General features: G+C 45.3%; 1 protein-coding gene across 4 annotated transcripts in view; it reads right to left on the bottom strand.

The window, feature by feature from the left end:
* Positions 1-13,404, bottom strand: part of Fry (FRY microtubule binding protein) — a 403,165-nt gene that overhangs the window by 248,495 nt on the left and 141,266 nt on the right. The gene's annotated exons all lie outside the window — the stretch shown is intronic.

Here is a 13,404-nt window from a genome sequence, read left to right as displayed (position 1 = left end):
ATATCAGAAATGTCAGGAAATCATGAAGCTGACTACATCAGCTGTGTGGTTGCCATTCGAGGTAAAACACCGTCCAATCACAGACTCAAATGGGAAGGGCCGTCCAGGGAACAGCATCCGCAGTTTATCAGTCTCGGGCCTGGGGAACATTTTCATTCTCCTGGCCCAAGGAGTGACAGTCTCTTAGTCATCCCCTAAAGCAAAAGCCTTGTCTGGCAGGACAATATGATGAGTGAGCTCAGTGGGGCAGTTTGATGGCTGTTATTCTGTGCCTGAGGGACATTTGAGTATTGTTGATTGTGTCCTTCGTCAGTAGAGGACACACACTTCATGAACTATTCCATCTTCTGCCCGAGCTCATTTACTACTCAATTAGATAATTATATCTAGTTTTTTACTTTAATTACTCTATCTATCTCTATCTGTCTGTCTGTCTATCTATCCATTCATCCATCACTATCTATCTATCTATCTATCTATCTATCTATCTATCTATCTATCTATCATCTATTTATCTATTTGCATGCCCATGTTCACATGTGCATTTCATGGCTCATGTATGGAGTTCCCAGGACAACTTGTAGGAATTAGTTTTTTCTTTCCACAGTAGGTCCTTGGGATCGAACTCAGGTTGTCTGGCAGGATGGCTCCGTGGTTTGACCCATGGAACCATCTTGTCATGATTTTTCTTGTGGGTGTGAAGATCATCTTATCAAAGAAAACAAGCTGCAATTAACATACATTAACATCCATCATAGATATAATATGACACGACATGACATGCTATGACATGATAGGAAGCAGAGAGAGGTCTACTTGGGAAGGGGGAGGGGACCAGTGGGAGAGGACAGGAAAGGGCAATGGGGTGATTCTAGTTCCTCTTCTTTGTTTTGACAAAACATCAACCAAAACCAACTTGGGGAAGAAAGCTTGTGCTTCCAAGTTAGACTGCATGGCTGAGGGAACTCGAGGCGGGAACCTGGAGGTGGGAACTGAAGCAGAGACCATGGAGGATGCAGTTGCTGGCTCACTCTCCATCACTTGCTTAACCTCCTTTCTTACACAGCCCAGGACCACCTACCTGCCCAGGGTGGCACCGCCCACGCTCGGCTGGACCCTCCTACCTCAATCATCAACCAGGAGAATGCCCACAAGCCAATCTGACCGAGGCAGTTCTTCAGCTGAGGCTCTCTCTTAGGTATGTCTAGGACTGTGCAAAGCTGACAGAAACTGACCAGTACAGGGGATGAATACGGCCCGAGCACATAATCAAAAACATTGTTATTAAACCCATTATGCTGCACAAGGAATACAATCTAATTAAAAATAAGAAATAAAAGAGACAAGTTTTTACTCTCAACCCGACTCGTGGTGTGATTGCACACATGTATGCGCATTCACACTGAGAATAGCCCCAGGGCCACTAAGCACAGCATGAGGAAAGTAAACCCAGCCCCTCGGTGTGTGGCTACTAAAGACTCAGGAATCTCGTTAGAAAAGCAGCAGGTTAATTTTAGAGGTGCTAAAATGGAAAGGGTACTCTGGGTAAGACCATGTTCACATCCAATTTCTAGGCTTCATTTTTAGAGGAGATTCATTAAAAATCTGATTATCAGAAAGTACAGTTTGAAAAGTAAACTTATTACAACACAAACACACACACACGCCAAACACCATACACCACACACACACACACACACACACACATACACACACACACACACTATACACACAACACACACACCAAACACACATACCACACACCGCACCACACCCACACCCCCACAGCCCCCCCACACACACACCACACACACCACAGAGTAATTGGCCTCCTAATAGGGGCTCACACTCATAACCAGTCAATTGCCTCCAGTTCCGGTTCACAGGTCATCTAGTCACCCAGAACAACTTTCTCCCAATTTTGGTCATTGTAGCAAAGGTGCCGGTGTTAACAAATCAATGTTTCACGCTTGCAACAGTCAACTGCAACCCTTATGGTCTATTCAATATGGTTTATGAAACTGAGTGGTGACCATATGCCAGGCGAGAATCCATTAGCTACATGCCTGTGTATTTCAAAGGCTCTAGAATGCCAGCAATTTTCATAATCCTCATATTTCAAGTTGTAGGGAAGAAAGAAAAGTGCATCTTCAGACCAAGAAGCCAAGACTGCTGCCATCTCACACTGATACAACCCTGTTCAGACTTCCTGAGTTAGACACAGTCACTGTACTGTTTACACGCGTGTGTGTGTGTGTGTGTGTGTGTGTGTGTGTGTGTGTGTGTGTACAATAGAATCTGGCAGGCTGTGCAGGGAGACAGTTTTTCTTTTATTCAGGTTACAGAAAAGCAAGTCAGGCTAGGAAGCTGTGCGGGTCTGAGATTCCACCCCCTTTAAGTTCAATATCCCCCACTAAACCTCTTTCAGCCCAGCGCTCGCAGAGTAGCAGAAATAGCTGATAAATACAATGTCTACACAAGCATCAGTTTTCAGTGGGAGTATTAAAACCACTTCATATTCATAAGCAAGGGACAAAGAGACAGGTTTGTTCTGTCTTCAGAAGGAAGTAAGAGGGAACAGCCAAGGTCTCACACACACACCATACACACATACATACACACATCACACACACTCCACACATATACACACATCATACACAGACCACACACCACACACATACCACACACACACCCCACATACATACACACACCATACACATACCTCACACATACCACACACACACACCACACACCACACACATACTGCACACACCACAAACAGACCACACACACACCATATACATATCACACCACATACATACCACACTCACACACATACACATACACCTCACACATAACACACACACACACACACACACACACACACACACACGAAATAAAAATCCAAGAATTTACTCAGAAGGGGAAGCATTTGATTGATTTGCCTCTTAACTAGCAAACCATTTTATTGATGACCAAGCCCCACCTACATAAATACAAGGTTCAGATGGAACTTTACTAAAGTGTCTCCCTAGTTAATCTAATACCCTACCCTTTCCCTGGCTGCCAAAATACATATTTACTTGTTTACAAAACTATGCTCGAAGAGGTCAGGCTAGTGTGTCTGATGTCCTGGCACGAGGTGTCGGATGGGGATTCGATCATACATTTCCATAGTCTTGCTCTCGTGGCATTGGCCGAGAAACTCGGGGCTTTCAAGGCTGTACTGAACTACTGTGCACTTTGATTAAGAGTGGCAGAAACGGTCCTTTGCATATCAAATTAAGGTTGATAAACAGCACTCTGTGTAGCTCTGAATGCCTTCCTGAAAAAGATTTCAACTCCCTTAAATTGACAGGACAACAGACTCTTAACAGTGCCATGAAAACATTTGCCCAAACGGTGCGGCTGTGGCTTTAACTCCCGTCTGCGGCTTATCAAATGACTGCACAGTAGAAAGGAATTAAGCCAAATCAGACTCATTACAGAGTCGATGCGCTGGTAGAATATAAACTTTCCCTGCTTAGCATCTGGAGTTTTGGGTGACTAACATTTTAAATGCCCGTGCTTGTGTGTTCAATGAAAGAGAGTGACTGGAAGATGATAGGTAAGTGGAGGGATCGTGAAAGTTAACTTACAGAAATATGTAATTTGTTCTGTCTCTTGGTGGCTTGTGCATGCACACACATACACCTCTTTAATCCCCAAGACACACAGAAGAGGAACAGAGCCACTCCAAAATGAAGCATAGCTGCCTTTGAATTTGTCTCGGGGGCAAACGTTTCCCTAAGCGCCGCAGCTGCCTGTGGGCACCCCGTGATCCCAGCCGCTCAGGAGAGTCCGGCGGCGGAAGGGACTCTGAGACACGAGAGTGCAACGCCAGCCTGGTGACAGCAAGCTTCAACCACCCTGTCTCAAAAATGCCACCACCCACACAGACCAAGAAACAAAACATGCAGGTGGAACTTGGTGATTTCAGGACTCAGAAGGCAGAGGCAGAAGGATGGCCACTAGTTTGAGGCCAGCATAGTCTGGGTAGTGAGTTTTGAGCCGGTCAGTGAGGGCTACATAGCAAGAGGCTGCCAAAACAGAGGAAGAAAGGGGCGGGGGCAAAACCAGAAACAAACATGGCGAAGGTGACTTCTTTTCCCAGTGTTCTAGTGTAAGGAATGCCTATCGGAAATGTTTCCGCATCTACTAAGATCTCGGCAAATGTTCCTTTGGGGGTCTATTGCAAAGACCTTCTATTTCTTCTCCTTTAGTCATCCTGCTAGGAGAAATATTTCAAAATGTTCTTACAAAAACCCAGTCCTGTAAACACCAGGCTTCCTTCCAAATGTCCTCTGAAGTGGAGGGTGTGAAAATACACAAAGCTAGCATCAACAGACCTACCAAACACATCCTCCAAAATGATGTTCTTCAAGGCCTGCACTGCACACTGTCTCTGGATCATGGGACATTTCTCCCCGGTTCTGAAAGTCAAGGGGACTTTGGTGTGAATATATCTAAATCCAGGTGTAGTGCATCTGTGATGTTGCCAGAATGGTGCAAGCCTTGTACACACTTGATGGTCAATAAAGAAGTATTGAATAGTGCTTGCCCTGCATGTCTCACACTATGAAATAGCAAGACACATCCATGTAATACCCAAGAAAAACTCATGCTCGAATACAAAGTTTTGTGGTACAACCCAGTAAAGTCGGAAAAGATATTCCTATAGATGTTCCAATATAAAAGACAAGAAAAGATGAATCCCATTGCTCTTCCAAGCCTGAGAGAGCTGGGGTAGACAGATGGCTCAGTGGTTAAGGGCACTGGTTAAGGGCTGCTCTCCCAGTGGACTCAGGTTTGATTCTTAGCATCCTCAAGACAGCTCACAGATGATGCCCCCTCTGGCTGCCTCAGGCACTGCATGCATAGGGTGTATATACATACATGCAGGCAAACACTTACACACAAAAAATAAAAATAAGTAATTCTGAGGCGGAGGGAGACACTCTCTTATGTATATAGCCTACCACTCCAGGATGAAGTAATATGCTTTAAGTAAATAAATAGATTTAAATTGTTGAATGGGATCTATGAAGTAAGAGAGAGTGGTAAGAGAAAATGAGGTTAGCCTGAGTACTGTCTTGCTCCACCAATGCCACCCACGTTTCCAGGAAGTGGCTGTTTGCTATTTTGTACTGGGGTAGAGTGCTCAGATTGGGTAGACACGTCATAGCAACACACTGTGGAAAATTATAGAAATTTCAGAGTTCAGAAAAGAAAGCTAATAAATCCAGAAAATCTTAACACATTTATTAAAAGTCAGGTTGACATCTGAGCTATCTTTTTGCTTTCGTTTTTCAAGACAACATTTCTCTGTGTAGTCCTGGCTGTCCTGGGATTCGCTCTGTAGACCAGGCTGGCCTCAAACTCACAGAGATCTGCCTGCCTCTGCCTCCAGAGTGTTGGGGTTAAAGGCGTGAGGCCACCAGGGCCTGGCTCCTCTGAACTATTTAAGTGACAGATACCAACTTCCATTGCATTTTTAAAAAATTATTAATCCAATTTTTTATGTGTATGGGTGTTTTACCTACATATTTGCCTATGTATCACTTTCACACCTGGAGCCCATGGAAGCCAGAAGAGAATGTTCGATCCCTGGTAACTAGAGTTACAGACGGGTGTGAGCCACCAAGTGGCGCTGGGAATGGAACCCTGGTCCTCTGAAAGAGCAGCCAGTGCCCTTAACCACCGAGCCACCTCTCCAGCCCTACACCACGTTTTTAAAGCCTTAGTCAAAGGTAAGTACTTAACTAAGAACATTATTTATTCACATAAATCTGACCTGAAATGTTATAAAATATATCTTCATGATGCCATATGAATATCTCCTCAGACAGAAATTGTACTTGGGAAGAATTCAATGTCATCAACTTCATCCAGTCACTGGAAAGAGGCTGGGTTGGTTTGGTCGTAACCAACTCATCCAAACGGGTGAGGCAGCTGTAAATGCTGACCAGACCACTGGGGGCTACACCAATAGAAAGCTTTGCACCAGTGAGGGCTGGACAAAGGGACATGAGCAGGTCAGGGAACAGGGGACAGGTCAGGGGTCAGCCCCCTCCAAAGCCAAGGTCCCTCCTCACCAGCTCCAGTTCATAGCTGAGTCCATTGCACACTGAGTATTACAGAAGGCTGAAGAAGGTAGATGTCACTAATCCAACGACCAGGACGTTTGTAACCTCTCCACTCCTTAAACTGTACCCCAAAGCAGATGAATGAGTCATGGGGGTTCAAACGACTTGAGACAGAAGTCTTTTAGAGGGTACTCCTTGTCACTTGAAGCATCCCAACCCTGGCGACTTCCTCAAACATTCTAGACTGATTCCCAACTTGTAAAATTATTCAGGTCATGTCTCTTTACTGCCTCCTACTGTTTGCCTTTCAGACCAGAATTACAATCACCCCCCCCCCTTAACATTTATTTAATTTGTGTGAGTATTTTTCCTGAATGTATATCTGTGCATTATGTGGGCCCAGTGCCCTGGAGGCCAGAAGAAAATGGGGACATTCTTCCTCATGTCAATACTACTGTCAATTAGGAGTCTGCCACTGGCTTCTAAAAAGAAATACAGTCCCCCTCAGAAAAACCTCAGGAATGGAGACAAACGACCATTTTAAAAGAAGCTAAAGCATGCATACATTTTTATTTAATTCATTTAATTTAACTGGAGCTCTAATTTTATATATCTATCCATCTACCTATCTATCTGTCTATCTATCTATCTATCTATCTATCTATCTATCTATTATCTATCTATCTACCATCTATCTATTATCTATCCTATCTATCTATCTATCTATCTATCTATCTATCATCTATCTATCTACAAACATATCAGTATCAAGGCTGGAGCTCAAATCCAGGGTCTCACTAATGCCAGATAAGTACTACACTACTAAGCTACAGTCCCAGCTGCAGAGCCAGCTAAGTATTTGCATATACTTTTCAGAGTAGGAATGAATCAACATAAAAGAAGTAATCTGGTCTGGTGGTGGCGCACACTTTTAATCTCAACACTCGGGAGGCAGAGGCAGGCGGATCTCTGAGTTCGAGGCAGCCCGGTCTACAGAGTGAGTTTTGGAGCAGTCAAGGCTACACAGAGAAACCCTGCCTTGAAAAACCAAAATAAATGGATAAGCAAATAAAGTAATCTTATCACGTGTGTGCATATGTTTGGTGCAAAGATGGGTGTGGATAGACCGCTCTGTAGTATTTGAAAAACAAATGGAGAACACTTGCAGAATGTAGTTTAGGGCTTTCAAAGAGGCCTATCCTAAAGAGAAGGTCTTTTATGGCAACTAAACAGGTGTATGCGTGTGTGTGTGTGTGTGTGTGTGTATGTGTGTGTGTGTGTGAGAGAGAGAGAGACAGAGAGAGAGAGAGAGAGAGAGAGAGAGATTGATTATATACACTTAAGCACACAGGGAGGGAGAGGGAGGGAAGGAGGGGGAGGGAGGGAGAGCCGAAGGCTAAGACTTGGCCGAGGTATTAGCCAATAAAAATTTAAATACCTATAAAACACCAGATTCCCAACAGTGCTCTTGGTCCTATGGTCCTTTTGGCAAGTATAAAAACAATGCAGGGGCTGGAGAGATGGCTCAGCGGTTAAGAGCACTGGCGGCTCTTCCAGAGGACCCGGGTTCAATTCCCAGCACCCACATGGTGGTGGTTCCACAGTCTTCCTGAACTCCAGTCCCAGGGGATTCAACACTCTCTTCTGGCTTCCACAGGCACCAGGCACACACATATATGCAGGCAAAACACTCATTCAAAAATAAAAATACTCTAAAACAAACAAACAAAGAAATAAAACAATAAAGCAATCAGTGTTTCGGTGTTGGGGAAGGGGTGGATGTCACCTAATCAAGTTTCAAATTTTTTTCCCCGTTTGTAAAATGTGGATGATATTTAGCCCATAGCGCTGTGGGAAAGAACAGAGAAACAACCATCTGGGCCCTTTTGCCAAAGGTAGTCTCAGATGACAGCGTCCTTGCATCATTATTAACTTTCACTCTCCAAAGTGTCCCAGTTTGGGATGAATAATTATGTGACTGCCCTATATATAAGCCATTGAGCGTAGTATTCCCCACAGAACGGCAGTGTCTGTTATACTGGGACTGCTCGGGCAGGGTCCGCCTTGATTTAAATGAATCGTGCATTCCAATTCAAAACAAACGACAACAGCTACTGTATAAACTGAGGGTTCGGGCACCTGATGTATAAGGTGAGGATGTGACCTCTTCAAGGTATGGCCGAGGGGAAGGTTTTTATTGTAAGTGTGAGGAAAAGCTCTCTGCCAGATGGAAGGGTCCAGAGTAGAGAGACAAAGGAGTAGACTGAACGTGGTCGGCAGACTGGAGCAGGCCAAGAGAAGTGGGGGGCAGGAGTGGACAAGAAAGGAGAGAGGGCCATGAGACCATATAGCTGAACTAGCAGGGTTATAAGGGAATGAGAAGCTGGGGGTAGGGAAGAAATTTAGGGGAGAGGCTGGTTTAGAAGAGCCAGGATGCCAGCATGGACTCTGTAATGGTTACCTGTGATCCTGAGGAGGCCAGGATGCCAGCATGGACTCTGTAACGGTTACCTGTGATCCTGAGGAGGCCAGGAGGCCAGCATGGACTCTGTAACAGGTACCTGTGATACCGAGGGAGCCAGGAGGCCAGCATGGACTCTGTAATGGGTATCTGTGATACCGAGGGAGCCAGGAGGCCAACATGGACTCTGTAACAGGTACCTGTGATCCTGAGGGAGCTTGGAGACCAGGATGTGCTTTGGTGTGCTAACAGGCACCACAGATAACCATCTGTCCTGAGTTTCCTTTGGACCTGCCAACTACCACCTCCAATTTGTCTCCACAACAAACCCAGCAATAGACTTCTTTCTGCCTGGAAGACATGGATGCTGGTGTGAGGTATTGTTTCTCATGAGGCTATAGATTGCTTCAGCAGAAGTGACCCTGTGGCCTCTGAGGGGATGCCATCATCACACAGCTGTGAGCTACAGGGACGCAGCAGCCTCTCCCCAGCTGAATGCAGACAATAATGCTTGGTCACTCCTCCACTGCAAGGACCGAATGGTGGGGTGTAGCTCAGCTGGCATGAAACCTGAATTCCAACCCAGCACCAGCACCAGTACACACACACACACACACACACACACACACACACACACACAAACACACACACACAAACACACACACACACCCCCCCCACACATACACACACACACACATCCCAAATGTGTCTGTATTTGAATTGTACCTATTGATAGGTTCAGGCAACTCTATTAATATTAATTTTTCACATCTTTAAACCGATTTTATAAAAGGTCTTTCTCATAGTGCCCTGGAGGGTCACCTGCCATATACCTATGCATCATCAGTACGTATGGCTTCACAGCCAATTCGTAGTTGCCCGGGATTTCCTTGGCCTGACAACCAGCATCATCAAGCCCCATTTCTGTGCTGAATGGATTATTTTCTCTCTCTCTCTCTCTCTCTCTCTCTCTCTCTCTCTCTCTCTCTCTCTCTCTCATTCTCTCTTTTAGAATGGGTCTCACACAGATGAAGATAACCTTGAACTCTCTGCCTCTGAAGTGATGGGATCACGAGCGTGAGTCACCACACTTATCAAGTATTTATTAACTCCCTACAACTTGGAAGAACCCTGAAGCTGGTTCTGCTCGTACGTGCAAGTTTCCTTAGAAAAACATTAGTCAACACTGGCGAACACCAACCTCTATGCAAAGAGGTCATTCAGTTCTTCCAGGGTAGTTCACTGTGTGTGGGAAGCCTAAGGACCTGAAAGAGTTAATGAACATAAAGATGTAGTCCTCAGTGGGTAGCAGGACTGGCTAAGTACCACAGGGAGGGTGTGTACTCTGGAAAGAGCCAGGTGATTCTGAATGTCCTTCACTCATCTCATTGGGCCAGTGTTCCCTGGGAGTCATGAGCTGGTTAGCAGCACAAGGGAGTCATTTAGACTTTTCAGACGACGCTCAAGCCCACACACTCACTCTCTCTGTGTAAACTCTCCTACCCTGCGACGCAGCATGAAGCGAACCATTTCAAACTTCTTCTGGAGCTGTCCTAAAGGCCAAAGCAACTTCCCGCCACCGAGACACTCCCAAGTCCATTCCACATGGCTAGAGGGCACACAGTCAAGGAAAGCAGGAGCATTTGGTAGTCGTTGAGACAGAGAAAGGGGAAAAGTTTGAAAGTAAATCCTAACTGTCATCTCTCCATAGTGTTTCCTTGTCCAGGGGTGAAGTAAGTGTTGAGTATTCATCAAATAATCCACTGAGGATGCCAAGGCGAAGGGAAGGAAACTATCTAAGCCACGTTTTAAGTAGGTTCAGAACACAAATGAGCATCAGAATACATTTATATTATTTCAGCATTTATCAAACACTTATGGTGTATGAGATGCCCCCTCCCCCCCAGTGCTCCGTGTCTGAACACCCCATGCCTATGAGGCACCCATTACTTTGGCTTCCTTCTTGCGGATGAGGAAACCGAGTCAGTGCCTAATCCAAGGCCACACAAGCACAGGACTTAGAAGATTGGCAGCAAGCCCCTCTGGCTCTGTAATTTGTGGTGTGAGCCTGCCAGATTATGGGGTGGAGATGTGAACAGCCGGGGATGTGGGAACAAGTTACTGAACCGCAGAAGACAGAGAGGAAAAGAAGAAGAGAGAAGACAGATGATGGGCACGGAGGGCCCTCAGGGGAGGCCCCGGAAGATACTGCCCAGAGGGAGATGGGTAGCGGAGTCTGACATCAGAAGACCAGTGAATAGTCCCAGTGTGGCTGAGAAGCCCACGGGTGGCTGTGGCCATGGACACCCAGGGGCACAGATACAAGTACAGGGAACAGGACAGTTGTGTAAGCAGGTTAAGAAAAAGCCATCAGTGAGGTCTGTATAAGGACATCAGGACGTCAGGACATCAGGACATCAGGATGTCAGACCACTCTAAGCCCCAGCTTCATTCAAACCAAAGGGCAGCCTGACAGGGTGGGTGGAGTGTGTTATGCCAAGGAAGAAGAAAGCGTCAAGGCCACCAGGTAGAAACCAATTCATCTCGCCAGGCAGCGACCAGTGTGCTTAATTGGCTTCTTAATTCTTCTGATGAGACAAAGATATATACAAAATGACATTTCGCCCCACAACGTGCCCTTTCTCTATCAAACGGAAACCTTAACCTGTAAATGCTTATGACGTCATCCTTCCCTCTACTACTGCCCAGGAAAGCAGTCAGCTGCAGCTACAGAGTTTGTTTCATTGCTTTTTAATTGCTGCACTTGTGTAAATAAGCACCACCACATAATTAGGGGGCTGGTCCTCCATTCAGGTATGTGGGCGGGCATCTTTGCCTTGCCAACCTGGGAAGCCAGGCATGCGCAAGCACGCACTTAGCTGCTTGCCCTGGATGCAGCCTTTCAGCCAAGGCTGCGCTCACAGGCGAAGCCCTGGGGCTTCTGTTTCTCCACTCTGTCTTTTGTACAGGCAAATTCCTCTTTCTCTCTCTGCTACTGGAAACATATAAAACTTAGAGATGAGAACTATGCCAGGCTGTACGCAGGTAAGTGTTGTGACAAGCTCCAGAGGGGGAAGGCAGTGAGCATATTTCCCTTTCCTCGTTTAAGAAAGGGGTATAAACCATCCAGACCCGCCCAACTCCCAAGAACATTACCAACTTCATTGTCCTGAAACGAAGGAATCAGGACACGTGGTTGGGGCCGTCTCTTTCACACACCCCACAGCCTGGCAAGTGTTAAGGAACTCAGCAAATCTTTGCTGAATGAACTGGGAGACATTGAAATCGAGTCACAGATACTCTCTAAGTTGAAATGAACAATAATTTTGAACCATTTCCTGGTGTGGGGATACAGGGAAAAATAAGGAGATGAAGCAATTATCTATTCTGTCTAGAGTCATTTGAAGACAGACAAGAAGGTTTGAAAGAAATCCCATCAGGTGCTGTCACAGCGTCATTTTCCATCTAAAGGCATGACAAAAACTCATAGAAGGAAACAGGCTTTGGAATAACCAAATGGAGTTTAAAATCCACAGATTGATATCAAACTTGTGAGGTATTTTTGTTTGTTTGCTTTTGTTTTGTTTTGTTTTGTTTTCCATCGAGACAAACTGCTCTCTACAGTGTCCAGTCTGTCAAATTCTTTTCCCTAATCAAAGGGTAGACAGACAAAGGAAGATTCATCTGTGAGCATGGGGGATACAGAAAATGAACCCAAGTTAAATGATTTATGGCTTCGACAACACAGCAGTATTGCTCCCAAATGGCCTCCCACTTGTACAGAAACACTCCAGACAAGCCCCTGGTGCACAGTGGGGTTCAGTGACCCAGGGAAAATGGCTTCTGGGGATGTCATTCCGAGACGAACCCCCCAAATATCCTCAAGCAGTATTTCACTCTTCTCCAAACAGTCCAGCCCAAGTTCCCCTGCCGAGGTTTGTTTACATAAAAACAATTTTTGGCTCCAGGTCATCAGAGGAGGAGACATCCGTCACCCCTCAAGAGTCCAGGCAGATTAATTCGAATATACCTAATAAAATATGGAAAATAATTTTTAGAAAAAAAATGTAATTTGAAACAGTGAAACATCAGTAAGACCCAGCAGTCTTTTTGTATAAAATAAGTCCAAAAGCTGGTGCCCGGGCAGGCTTTGCTTTTAAACTGTGCAGAAACACACAAGGTATTCCAGAGCACCCGGAGGCCTCGCTCTGATTCCAACCCAGACCCAGGAGGTTGTCTTTTTGAAAGAGTGAATTGATAAAAAAAAAAATTTTTTATATAGGTCAGACACGCAACTTCAGAACCATGATATTCTTACAGTCTAAGGAACCATTTGGGTCAGAACTGTACTTGTTTACATTTCAGAGAAGCATGTTTGGACTAGAGCAATTGGGATCTCCAGAAATGCTAGCGGTAAATAGCATTCTGAACATCGTCCATGGGGACCAGGGAAAGATCAAAAGGATCTGCAGATGAGGCTATGCCTGGCAAGGATGAGCCTTGGGTTTTGGACTCCGAAGTAGTTGTCCTTCTTCAGACAATACCCTAATAAAACAATTCCAAAGTACTCACCACCCTGCCACACCCCTTCGATTAAACTGCACTTCACAAAATATTTAGATAAAGCCTGAACATACCAAATAAACACCAGGCAGGCAGTATAGCCTGGAATGCCGAATCTGCCCTCCCTGGAGTCTGACGGGCCATATCTCTGGAAATTTTAAGCAAACAAAATCTACTATAATTCTACTGCAGCCTTCGAAGTTAAGCAAGGCTAGTTCAGACTCTGACGTTTTGATTTCCACAGCAGATGGAAGG

This window comes from Peromyscus californicus, unplaced genomic scaffold (assembly GCF_007827085.1).
Source record: "Peromyscus californicus insignis strain IS unplaced genomic scaffold, ASM782708v3 Scaffold_2__1_contigs__length_46816999, whole genome shotgun sequence".
In the NCBI taxonomy this organism is placed as follows: Eukaryota; Metazoa; Chordata; class Mammalia; order Rodentia; family Cricetidae; genus Peromyscus; species Peromyscus californicus.
This window is presented reverse-complemented; position numbering and strand designations above follow the sequence as displayed.